Below are 12,866 nucleotides of genomic sequence, written 5' to 3' on the forward strand. Positions count from 1 at the left end.
AGCTCCCCTTTATTATTATCTGTATTCATAATTTCATGTACTTGTAATTTCTTAGGTCGACACCATGCATTTTCATATTTTCAAGTGTTCTAGTCTTCCAATTTGTAACCTCAACTTTGTGTTATGATCCAATAAGTATACAGTAGTGTCAATATAAGAAACACCCAAATATGTAAATATTTTTTAGAAGAGTTTATTTGATCCACTCATCTACTGATGGGTACTTGGGCTGTTTCTTAAGTATTGTAAATTACATCCTATGAACATAGGGGTGCATATATTCTTTCTGAATGGTGTTTCGCGTTTCTTAGGATATATTCCTAGAAGTGGGATCACTGGGTCAAATGAAAGTTCCACTTTTAATTTTTTGAGGAAACTCCATACTGTTTTCCACAATGGCTGCACCAGTCTGTATTCCCAGCAGCAGTGCAGGAGGGTTCCCGTTCCCCACATCCTTGCCAACACTTGTTGTTTGTTGATCACACCATTCTGAAAGGTGTGAGGAGATACCTCATTGTCATTCTAATTTGCAACTCTTGGATGATTAGTGACTGAGCTTTCCATATGTCTCTTGGCCTTCTGTATGTCCACATTGGAGAAGAGTCTTTTTAGTCCTTTCCCCATTTTTTAATTGAACTGTTTGTCTTTCTTTTGTTGTTTTTCTTATATATTTTGGAAATTAATACCTTATCAGATGTATCATTGGCAAATATTTTTTTCCTATGCAGTGGGCTCCTTTTCATTTTGTTAATGGTTTTGTGTGTGTGGTGTTTTGTTTTTTTACTGTGCAGAAGCTTTTTATTTTGATGTAGTCCCATTTGTTTATTTTCTCCTCAGTTTCCTTTGCCCTATGAGATGTAATGATGAATGGATAAAAAATCTGTGGTATATTTACACCATGGAATACAATGCAGCTATAAAAAAGAAGGGTCTCTTACCATTTGAGACAGCATGTAGGGACCTGGAGAGTATTATGCTAAGCAAAATAAGCCAATCAGAGAAAGAAAAGTATCATAGGATCTCACTCATATGTGGAACCTAATGAATAAAACAAAGTAATGAGCAAAACAGATCCAGAGACAGAAGCATGGAACAGACTGACAAATTCCAGAGGGAAAGCAGGGGTGGGTGGTGGGTGGGGAGAAATTAATCGGGGGTCTTATATGCTTATATGCATAGCCCATGAACCCAGACAATAGTGTGGTGAAGGCCTGGGATGGGCAGGTATAGAGTAGAAGGGATCAATGGGGAAGAAAAAGGGACATCTGTAATACTTTCAACAATAAAAATAAACTTAAAAAAACACACAAAGAAAAAGAGCTTATTTGAGACAAACTGACAACAATGCTGGGATGAAAGATTTCAAATGTTCCAAAGAATGACAGTTTTACAGTTTCCTTTATAAGTGTGGAATTAAGCAAGGAAGAAAAAAAATTAAACGAAGGTGGGAGAAAGCAAGGTACACGATAGTTAAGTTATATGCTCCCTTGATGGTCCTTTGCCCATTTGAGGGGTCTGGAAAAGAGAATTACTTATGGCATTGCAAGGTGTGTTAGCCTAGATCAGTGGTCGGCAAACTGCGGCTCACGAGCCACATGAGGCTCTTTGGCCCCTTGAGTGTGGCTCTTCCACAAAATACCACGTGCGGACGCGCACCTACAGTGCGATTCAAACTTCGTGGCCCATGCACAGAAGTTGGTTTTCGGCCTGGGCGAGTCTATTTTGAAGAAGTGGCGTTAGAAGAAGTGGGGGGTGTCCGTCGGTCAGGTGATGGGAGACGCAGCACAGGTGGGCCGTGGGATACGCAGTGCGGGGGAGGCGTGTAAATTGTAAGGAATTTAATTTTATCAATAAATAATATCATTATTAAGTATGATATCAAGTTTTATTAAGCGTACCTATAGTTTAACTAAGACTTAAAACTTTAAGTAAAGTTTATTAAGTTAATTTTAGGGAACGTTGTGAAGTGAAAGAAGATGTAGTGTCGAGGATTGAGAAAGGTATGTTGAGATGGTTTGGACATATAGAGAGGATGAACAAAAGGAGATAGACGAAACAAGTATACAAGACGAGTGTGGATGGGAGAGTTGGAAGGAGTCGACCTCAGCAAACGTACCTCAATCAGATTGAGGACGTTTTTAGCAAAGGCCAGCTTAGGAGTACCCTAATTAAGTTAATAACAATGTACCTACCTATATAGTTTAAGTTTAAAAAATTTGGCTCTCAAAAGAAATTTCAATCGTACTGTTGATATTTGGCTCTGTTGACTAATGACTTTGCCGACCACTGGCCTAGATGCACAAAAACAATGGGCACCACTTGCTTAAAAACTTTTTACTAAAGTTACAGGCCTGGGGTGTGACTACCCATGATGACCTGCCCAGTTAGGAATTATAATCAGACTAGAGGCCCGGTGCATGAGATTCGTGCACTGGGGGGGCAGGGGTGGGGACTGAGCCCAGCCTGAGCCCTCTTGCAGTCCAGGACCCCTCGCTCCTTACCACCCACCTGCAGTGGAGGCGGGAGAGGATCCTGCCACCACTGCTATGCTCGTTAGTCAGAAGCCAGGCTTGCTGCTCCTTAGCGCTGCCTCGGAGGTGGAAGAGGTTCCCACCACTGCCGCTGTGCTTGCCAGCCGTGACCCTGGCTTCTGAGTGGCACTCCCCCTGTGGGAGCGCACTGACCACCAGGGGGCAGCTCCTGGGTTGAGCATCATAGTGACCAGTCATTCCGCCGTTTAGTCAATTTGCATATTAGTGTTTTATTATATAGAATCACTTTGTCACATTTGGTCACTGAACTATTGTATATCCCCCCCTTTCATCCACAAGTATTTTAAAAAATAGCAAGTTGTTCGTTTTTTTATTCATCTGTTCATTCATTCATCAAATATTTATCAAGCATCAACTATGAGCCACATACTTGAGATACATCAGTGAGCAAAAGAAAGAATCCTGCCATAACTGGTTTGGCTCAGTGGATAGAGTGTTGGCCTGTGGACTGGGGGGGTCCCAGGTTCGATTCCAGTCAGGGGCATGTACCTTGGTTGCGGGCACATCCCCGGTGGGGGTTGTGCAGGAGGCAGCTGATTGATGTTTCTAACTCTCTATCCCTCTTCCTTCCTCTCTGTAAAAAAAATCAATAAAATATATTTTTTTTAAAAAAAGAAAGAATCCTAACTTTGTGAAACTTACATTAGTAAGCAGCAAGCAATAGACACAATTAGTAAAATATACAGCATGCTAGAAGGTGACAAGTATTAATAGGTAAAATAAAACAGACAATAAGGGGAATCATGGGTAAAGGTGGAAGGGCTTAAATTTTAAATATGGTGATTTTAAAAAACCCCTGAGAAAGTGAAATTTGAGCAAGAACTTAAAGGAAATAAGGGAGTTAGCCAAATGGGCACATAGCAGAATGAAGGATAAACAGCTTATGCAAAAGCCCTCCAGTGGTAGCATGCCAAGATCATTTGAAGGGTAAGGAGGCCATTAGAGAAAGCAAGGACAGAGAATTGGAGATGAGGTCAGAGAGGAAGGAGTGGGGGCAAAGGCTGTAGGTTATGACTGTAGGTTTCACTATGAGTGATAAAAGGAGTCATTGTAAACTTCTAAGCAGACGACACAGGGATATTTATATTTTAAAAGCAACACTGGCTATTATGTTGAGCATAGACTATAGGGAGCAAGGGTAGAACCAGAGAGATCCAATAGTAGACAACTAAGCAGTAATCTAGGTGAGGGATGATACTAGCTTGGATAAGAGTGGCAGTAATAGAGGAACTGAGAAGTAGTCTAGTTCTACTTCAAAGGTACAGTCAACAGAATTCCTTGAAAGAATGTGTGGCTAAAAGAGCAAACTCAAGCTTCAGCAACATGAAGGACGGAATTGGCATCAGTAAAACTACAGAATGACTCCTGAACAGGATAAGGGTTGAAAATCAGGAATTTGCTTTTGAATGTTAAGTTTCAGATGTCCATTTGACCTCCAAATGGAGATATCAATAGAGAATATAGAATTTCAGGAAGAAGGCTAGATATAAACTAGAAAGTTGTCAGTAAACAGATGGTTTTAAGTCATGAAACTAGTTAAGATCACTAAGATGTATATATGGAGAAAGAACTGAGCCCAGGGCACTCTAACATGAGATTAGGAAGAAGCATCAGATCAGTAAAGGAGACATCAGTAATGTAGGGAGAAATTGTGATGTTCTGGAAATGAAGGCAGGGGCAGGGGGGAGTATATTATGGAGGAAGGAGTAAATCCACTGTGTCAAATGTTGCTGTAGGTTAAACAATCGTAGAATTAATGACTAACCTCTGGAATTACTGTATGGAGGGTATTAGTGATTTGACAAAAGCAGTTTTGGTGAAGGGGTGAAATCCTGACAGGATTAAGTTCAGGTGAGAATGACAGGGAGGTATTTGAGACAAACATAGACTATTATTTCAAGAAACTGTGTTGCAAAAAGGAATAAGGAAATGGGACAGTTTCATTAGTAAAAATTTACCATTTCACTAATAAAAATTTTTTCTCCTAGGCTTCATCTCTCTCTCATGTTATTGCAAATTATATCTTTATACCTTGTGTGCCCAATGACACAGATTTATAACAATTGTTTTTGTAGTTATCTTTCAAATCACAAAAAAGAGTTACTAACAAAAAATACATTAACCCTGACTTTTTTATCTACCTATATAGTTACCATTAACAGTGTTGATTTCTTCATGGTACTGCCCAGTGTCCCTTCATTTCAGGCCGAAGGACTCCATTTGGTATTTTTTGTATGGCAGATCTTATAGTGACAAACAAATCATTTTCGTTTATCTGAGAACTAGAGGCCCAATGTATGAAAATTCGTGCAAGCTGCTGGTGGGAATGCAGACTGGTGCAGCCACTATGGAAGACAGTATGGAGTTTCCTCAAAAAACTAAAAATGGAACTCCCATTTGACCCTGTGATCCCACTTCTAGGAATATATCCCAAGAAACCAGAAACACCAATCAGAAAGGATATGTGCACCCATATGTTCATAGCAGCACAATTCACCATAGCTAAGATCTGGAAACAGCCTAAGTGCCCATCAGTAGATGAATGGATTAGAAAACTGTGGTACATCTACACGATGGAATACTATGCTGCTGTAAAAAAGAAGGAACTCTTACCATTTGCAACAGCATGGATGGAACTGGAGAGCATTATGCTAAGTGAAATAAGCCAGTCAATGAAGGAAAAATACCACATGATCTCACTCATTCATGGATAATAAAGACCATTACAAACTTTTGAACAATAATAGATACAGAGGCAGAGCTGCCTCAAACTGTTTGTCAAACTGCAGCGGGAAGGCCAGGGAGGGTTGGGGGGCAGGAGGGAGGGGGGTAAGAGATCAACCGAAGGACTTGTATGCATGCATATAAGCATAACTAATGGACATAAGACACTGGGGGGTAAGGGAGGCCAGGGGATTGTCAAAGGCGGGGGGGGGGGGAGGACACATATATAATACACTTTGTAATACTTTTAGCAATAAAAGAAAAAAAAGAAAGAAAGAAAATTCGTGCAAGAACAGGCCTTCCTTCCCCCGGCTGCCGGTACTGGCTTCCCTCCTCCGGCTGCCAGCAGGCACCCAGGACCCAGGCTGGCTTCTCTCTGGCCCTAGCTTCATCAGGAAGGACGTCCGGTCTAATTAGCATATTACCCTTTTATTATTACAGATCTCTTGTATGTAAGGACTTGGTTCTCTCAAAATTCTTTGTCAGCCCTAGCCGGTTTGGCTCAGTGGATAGAGCATCGGCCCACGGACTGAAGAGTCCTCGGTTTGATTCCGTTCAAGGGCACATGCCTGGGTTGCAGGCTCAATCCCCAGTAGGGGGTATGGAAGAGGCAGTCGATCATTGATTCTCTCTCATCATTGATATTTCTATTTCTCTCTCCCTCTCCCTTCCTCTCTGATATCAATAAAAAATATTTTTAAAAAATTGTCAATGACTTTTGACAGTTTGATTGTAATGTGTCTTGGTGTAGTTCTCTTTGAATTTAACATACTTGGAGATGGTTGAGCTTCTTAAACACCTGGACTCATGTCTTTTATCAAATTTGGGAAGTTTTTGACCATTATTTCTTCAAATTGTCTTTTTCTTCCCCTATCTCTCCTCTCCTCCTTGGACACCCATCATGCAAAAATTAGTATACTTAATATTTTCCCACAGGTCTCTTAAGCTCTGTTCACTTTTTTTCCTTTCTGCATCTCAGATTGGGTGATCTTAATTAAGTCTGCTGACTCTTTCTTCTCACTGCTTTTGTTGAACCCCTCCAGTGAATTTTTAGTTTCAGTTATCGTATTTTTCAACTGCAGAATTTCTATTTGGTTCCTTTTTACAATTTCAATCTCTTTATTGAGATTCCCTTATTTGGTGAGACATTGTTTTTCTGATATCCTTTAGCTCTTTGTCCATGATTTCATTTAACTCTTGCAACATCTTTAAAAGGGTTCATGGTAAATCTTTGTCTAATAAGGCCAATATATGTGTTCTTCATTAGAGTTTCTACTAATTTATTTCCTGTGTATGGGCCATACTTTCTTCTTTTTATGCCTGACTTGTAATTTTTTTGTTGAAAACTAGACATTTAAATTATTATACTGTGGCAAGTCTGGAAATAAGATTTTCATGCTCCCTAGTTTGTTGCTGCTCATTATGGTTGCTGTTGTCTGTTTGTTTACTAAATTTTCTAAAATAATTTTATAAACTCTCTATTACTGTGTGTGGCCATTGAAGTCTGTTTTGTTGGCTTAGTGGCCAGCTAGTGATTCATCAGAGATTACCTTAAATGCCTAGGACCAAAAAATAAAAATAAAAATTCCAATCTTTGACAGTGGGTTCTATGTATGTATTGGGCAAGCTACAAATCTACCTTACTTCCTATTTGAGCAGAGCCTGAAAGTTAGCCAGAGGTGAGTGTGTAGGGCTTTTTCAGGTCTTTTCTGAACATTTGCCCCACCCTGGGCATGCATGTGGCCTTTCAGATTCCCAGGAATATGTGAGAATTTTTTAAAGGCTTTATTCTCCAAAGTACCTCATACTTCAGTCTTCCCTCCGAGGCTTTTTGTTGTGTCTTTTGTTTGCTCCAATTGTTATTTCTCTCCACAGGTGGCAGCAGTTAATAACTTCCTCATAAAAATGTTGTTGTTTTTTTACAAATGCCCCCTGGGTAGTTGCCTCTGTGTCTTAGAGAAGTTCTGAGTTAGGCAAAATAAGAACAAGCTCTTTGCACCAGTCCTTCAGAGAGCCACCAGACATGTCAAAACAAACTACCATAATTCTTTGAGGACAAGATCCATTATGCTCTATCTGGCACCAGGAATCTACATTAGAAATGCAGATTGTGGTCTTCAAAATTGTCACTGAACGGGGGATCATGAAATGGGGCCACAATAAGTTTAAATCAGGCCACAAAGCTCTTCTATGGAGATTCAACAAACTTTTTCTTCATTGTTTGTCTGGTTACTGTAATGTTTGATTAGTTTCTAGAGTTCACATAATCTTGATTCTAAATAAGTTTTGAAATTTATTTGCTCTTTATGTAGAGGGACATGTCCTTGGAGTTCCCAACTCACCATTTTTGTAAACATCACCTTCAAGGGACTGATTTTTAAGAACCTCAACATTTGGTAGTGAAGTAGAGGAGGATGGGTCTATAAAAAGAATTGAGGGGAGTTTTTAGAGAGGTAGGATGTAAACAAGGACTGTAATGTATTACAGAAGCCAAGAGAGAGGGATAATACAAAGAGAGTAACTACTGTTGTAAAATGTTCTAAGGGCAAGCAGGAAAGAGACTGAAAAATATTGTGGATAACAGGTACATAGAAGTCAAAGAGTGACATCAAGACTATTTTTCAATGGGGTGAAATTGGTATTTTAATCAGAACAATTCTTAAATGTGAGGAATTGTCCTACACATTGCAGTATGTTAGGTATCCTTGACTTTTGACAACTAAACACCAGTAGCACACCTCACTTGGTTATAACTAAAAATATACAATTCAAAACCAAAAATATACTGCCACACATTTCCAAATGCTCTGTGGAGAATCAGCACTGAAGAATTACTACCTTAGGAGCATCTATTTTGACAAAATATGAATAGAGGAGTGAATGAAACTAGAGTTGTCAGAGATGAGTCTTACTGGAAATCTGGCTGAAATGAAGAATGTAACAGCAGTAATGGGGTCAAGGAAGGTCTTTCTTTTTTCTTTTTTTGTCACAGGATTCAGACATGTTTAGAAATAAATGAAAATGATCCAGATGAAAGGGAGAGTTTGAATATACTAAGGAAAGGATAACTGATAGTAGTAAAGTAATTGAAGGAGTGGGAGAAAAGAGTAAGTGAAGGAAATAGCCTTACAGAGGCTTACCTCCTGTTTTGAAATAGTGACCTTAGGACAATGCAAATGTATTCTAGTTTCTCTGCTTCCTTCCTTGTCATATAGACTACTCTAAGCCCAGTAGCCAGTATCACTTCTCTGCTCATAATTCCATGGTTTCGCATCTCACTCAGAATAAAATCCAACTTTCTTATAACAGCCTATTTGAGCCTTCATAATCTGCTTCCCTACCTACTCCTTTAAACTATTTGACCTTTTCTATTATTTTCCACTATATTTCACCCATATGGCTTTCCGTGTTATTCTTTTTTATTTTATTTGTAATATATTTTATTGATTTCAGAGAGAAGGGAGAGGGAGAGGAATAGAAACAATGATGAGAGAGAATCATTGATTGGCTGCTTCCTGTATGGCCCCTACTGGGGATGGAGCCTGGAATCCAGGCATGTGCCCTGACTGGGAATTGAACTGTGTGACTTCCTGGTTCATGGATCGAAGCTCAACCACTGAGCCACATCAGACGCGCTCCTTATTATTCTTGAACATACCAGCACACTCCTACCTCCGGACATTTGCTTTTGCTGGTCCCTTTTGCAAGGAACCCTCCTCTCCAGACACCCATATAGCATGCTCCTTAATCACATTTCAATTCTTTGCTTAAATGTCCCTTGCTTAATGTCCATGATATTACTCCCTAATCCGCTACTTCCTATCACCTTCTATTCTTCTCCACAGCACTTAGTACTTTCTAAGTTACTACCACACCACTTATGCATATTATGCTTGTCTTTTCCCACTAGTATATAAACTCCAGGAGGGTAGAGATTTTTTTGTTTGTATTGTTCGTTAATGTATCCCCAGCAGATCCTGGGTACTCAATGAATTGTTGAGTAAATAGAGAGAAGGATAAGTTGAGTGTAAGATTTACATATTTGGAAGCAGGAATAAATTTCCATTTGGTGGCTTTAGTTTAGGAGCAAGGGGGTGAAGTTATCTGCTGACAAAAAAGGGGAAGTAGCCAAATAAGGGGGATAGGTTCAACAAAAGTGGACATTTGAAAAACTTGCTGAGTGGGTGAGAAAGTTGAGCAGTGGGTAACTTGCCTGGCTGTTCTGAGGTGAGGGTTCATTTGATTTAGGTGATCATATTTTAGTGGAATCCATCCATTCTATTGTTAAACAGTCTTCAGCAGTGTGTAGCTGCTCAGAGATACTAAAAAAGTGAATAGTTGGGTTAATTCTGGCTGGTTTTGCCAGACAGAGTCAAAGGGTTTAGGACAGCGATTTTTCAACCCTTTTCATCTCATGACACACATAAATTAATTACTACAATTCTGTGGCACACCAAAAAATGCATTATATTTTTGCCAACCTGACAAAAAAAATTATTGTTTTTCTTTATTTTTTTTCTATCACTATTTATCCTCCCTATACCTTCTTCTTCTACCTCCACCCACTCCCAGGAATAATACTTATTCATTCACACCAGATGGCTATTGTTGTGTTGGCTATTGTCATTTTTTAATTTGACAATCTAAGAGAAAAGAGGTCAGTGCCCCTGAGTAAATAGTCAGGTATTTCATATTTTAAAATTTTTGTGGCACACCAGTTGAAAATTGATAGTTTAGCGTATCGTACTCTTTCTTGGCTGCACTTTAGTGTCTATTACTTGGAGGAACCTTATATTGATACTAGAGGCCCAGTGCACAAAATTCGTGCACAGGTAGGGTCCCTAGGCCTGTCTGGCCATCAGGACTGATCAGGTTCCTCGCCACCCCCTTCCCTTGCTGCCTGCGTTCCGCCACCGCGCTTCCCCCCACCTCTCTACCTGCCCCTTCCCTTGCCACCTGCATGCTGCCACCACATAGTTCCCTGCCTCCTCCTTCCCTCACTCCCTCGGCATCCTGATGCCATAGCTGGTAGCCCGCCATGTTCCACGCCACCCCCTGATGGTCAGCGCATGTCATAGCGAACGATCAAACTTCCGGTCTCCTGGTCGAACTCCCAAGGGGACACTTTGCATATTAGCCTTTTATATGTATATAGATGGTGCTTTATTCCCCTATAGGACTTTATTCCCCTTTTCTAAATAGTGATTTCTGTTGCAGTTTTCCTATTTTTCCCACATAGTGAATGAAAGCTTCACATTATAAATGTGAGAACAACAAGGTCTTCTTTCAGTTATGTATTGTAGTTAAAATATAAACTTCAGAAGAGCAGAGACCAAGTGAATTTGATTAATACTAGGATATTACTCCCTAGTAATATGCTTTTTTTGAATGAATGATAACCACCAGTAGTGAAACATACATGTGCCAGCTGCTAAAATATTTATATAATTTATTATTTACAGACAGCCCTATGTCCTATCAAGCCAATTTTAGATACAAGAAAGCACAATTTCTGAGATTTTAGTAATCTGCTTGTCAATGATGTAGCCAAAGGTCTACATTATGTCATGCTGATTCCAAAATTCATGATTTTAATTAGTATACTATGACGAGTTTTAGAGGAGGTGAAGGACAAGGAAAAGAGACAGAAATAAAAGAGGTAGGTAAAATTTTCAGGAATACATCCTTATTCTTTACCCTTTTGAAATTCCACCAAACCTTTTTAAGTACTTTTTACAACTAGAGGTTGAAGACTTCACTTTTTGATTCTTCTTCCAACAATAGGATCATGTTAAAATCAGGATCACCTACAAACTATGGGCTAAAAGTCCCCACCCCACAACCCCCATTGGTTGATATGTGTTAATCTATTGGTAGAAATATGGGTCTTTTGCTCATTTACAAACCTGATTTCACTCGTTAGAAATAAAAATGGTCTCCTTAAGATGTTATATATATGCAAATTTATGTACTTTTTTCAAATGTTATCTGATACAATATATATTCATCTGTATTAGGAATAACCCAGCTTTCCCCCATTGTATTTGTGACAACAGGACTGGATTTATAGTTCTATTCTTTTAGAAAGCAAGCAGAAATAGAACCATATACGTTTTTTTCTCATAAGCATTACAATATTTGCTATTTTCTTTGTATATATTTTTGTAGGCAAATATCCTTTCATTCAACAAATATTTAACTGATATGTCACACAGAGCTTTCATTCTAGGGGCAGATAACCGATAAACCATATACATAACATGTTATGTAGCAAACTGTATAAGAAAAATAGAGCAGGGTAAAGGAGAGACGGTAGTCAGGTTCCATTTATAGAGTCCTCAGAGGCAACACCTGATCAGGATTGGTTTGAGGGGAAAAAAATTAAGAGTTTGGTTTTGGATATATTAAGTCTGTGATGCCAGTGTTTAGGACAAAGATGTGGGCTGGAGATTCAAATGGGGATTTCAGTTAGCCAAAGATCTGGATGGATTGCCTAGGAAGAGAGAACAGAGAGAGGAGAAGCAGTCCAAATTGTAAGATTTGAATTCTGGGGCATTCCAGCATTTAGAGCAGCGGTTCTCAACCTGTGGGTCGAGACCCCTTTGGGGGTCAAACGACCCTTTCACAGGGGTCACCTAAGACCATCCTACATATCAGATATTTACATTACGATTCATAACAGTAGCAAAATTACAGTTATGAAGTAGCAACGAAAATAATTTTATGGTTGGGTCACAACATGAGGAACTGTATTTAAAGGGCCAGAAGGTTGAGAGCCACTGATTTACAGGCTAGAAAATGAGAAAGAACCAGCAAGGAAACTAAGAAATAGAAGAGAAGCAAGAGGAAAGGCTGCTGTTGATCTTATGCAGTTTTAATGGAGCATGAGTTCAAGAGAGTAGTAGAAGCGGAGATGAAGTTTTTCTGTAGAGGAGAGCAGATCACAGCAATGGGGTAATATCTGAAGGGAGATACAGGTCAAGATTTTTTTTTTTAACCAAAAGGTAATTATTAAAACACTAATAACACCAGGGTGGTGACCCGGTGCATAGATTCGTGAACACTGAAAATAAATTAATTAGAAGAAATATTTTAATATCGCTACTTGCCCTTTCTCTATAATAGAAGTGTCAACCAAACTCACGATCGACAATAACAGATGGAAATACACGCATGTGATTGGCGCCAGTGAGAGCTTTATATGTATCATGCATACGCTAGTCAACTTAGCCTTTTATATATATAGAATAAACTTACTTAATTAGACCTGCTTTCTGATGTAGCTAAACTTTTTCCAGCCCAGTGAAGCACCCCAACTTCTCTTTCAGGTAATTGTTAGCAACACAGTGGTAAATATCAACACGAAGCAGATTATTATTGTAGATCATGCAGGGGAAACAAAGGATAAAATATTTAACTGCAGCAGTGTTTTGACTATATTCTGCGCAGTGAGAAAACCTGAAGTCACTTTCAAGGTCCACCATTTCTTACTACTTTTCAGTCGGGTCAAGTTTCTAAACTTTCTAAATCTCCGCTTTCCAGTTAATGAAAAGAAAATAGGATTCTACCGAGTCTCCTATCTACCTATTC

This window comes from Myotis lucifugus, unplaced genomic scaffold, assembly GCF_000147115.1.
Source record: "Myotis lucifugus unplaced genomic scaffold, Myoluc2.0 scaffold_29, whole genome shotgun sequence".
NCBI classification, from domain to species: domain Eukaryota; kingdom Metazoa; phylum Chordata; class Mammalia; order Chiroptera; family Vespertilionidae; genus Myotis; species Myotis lucifugus.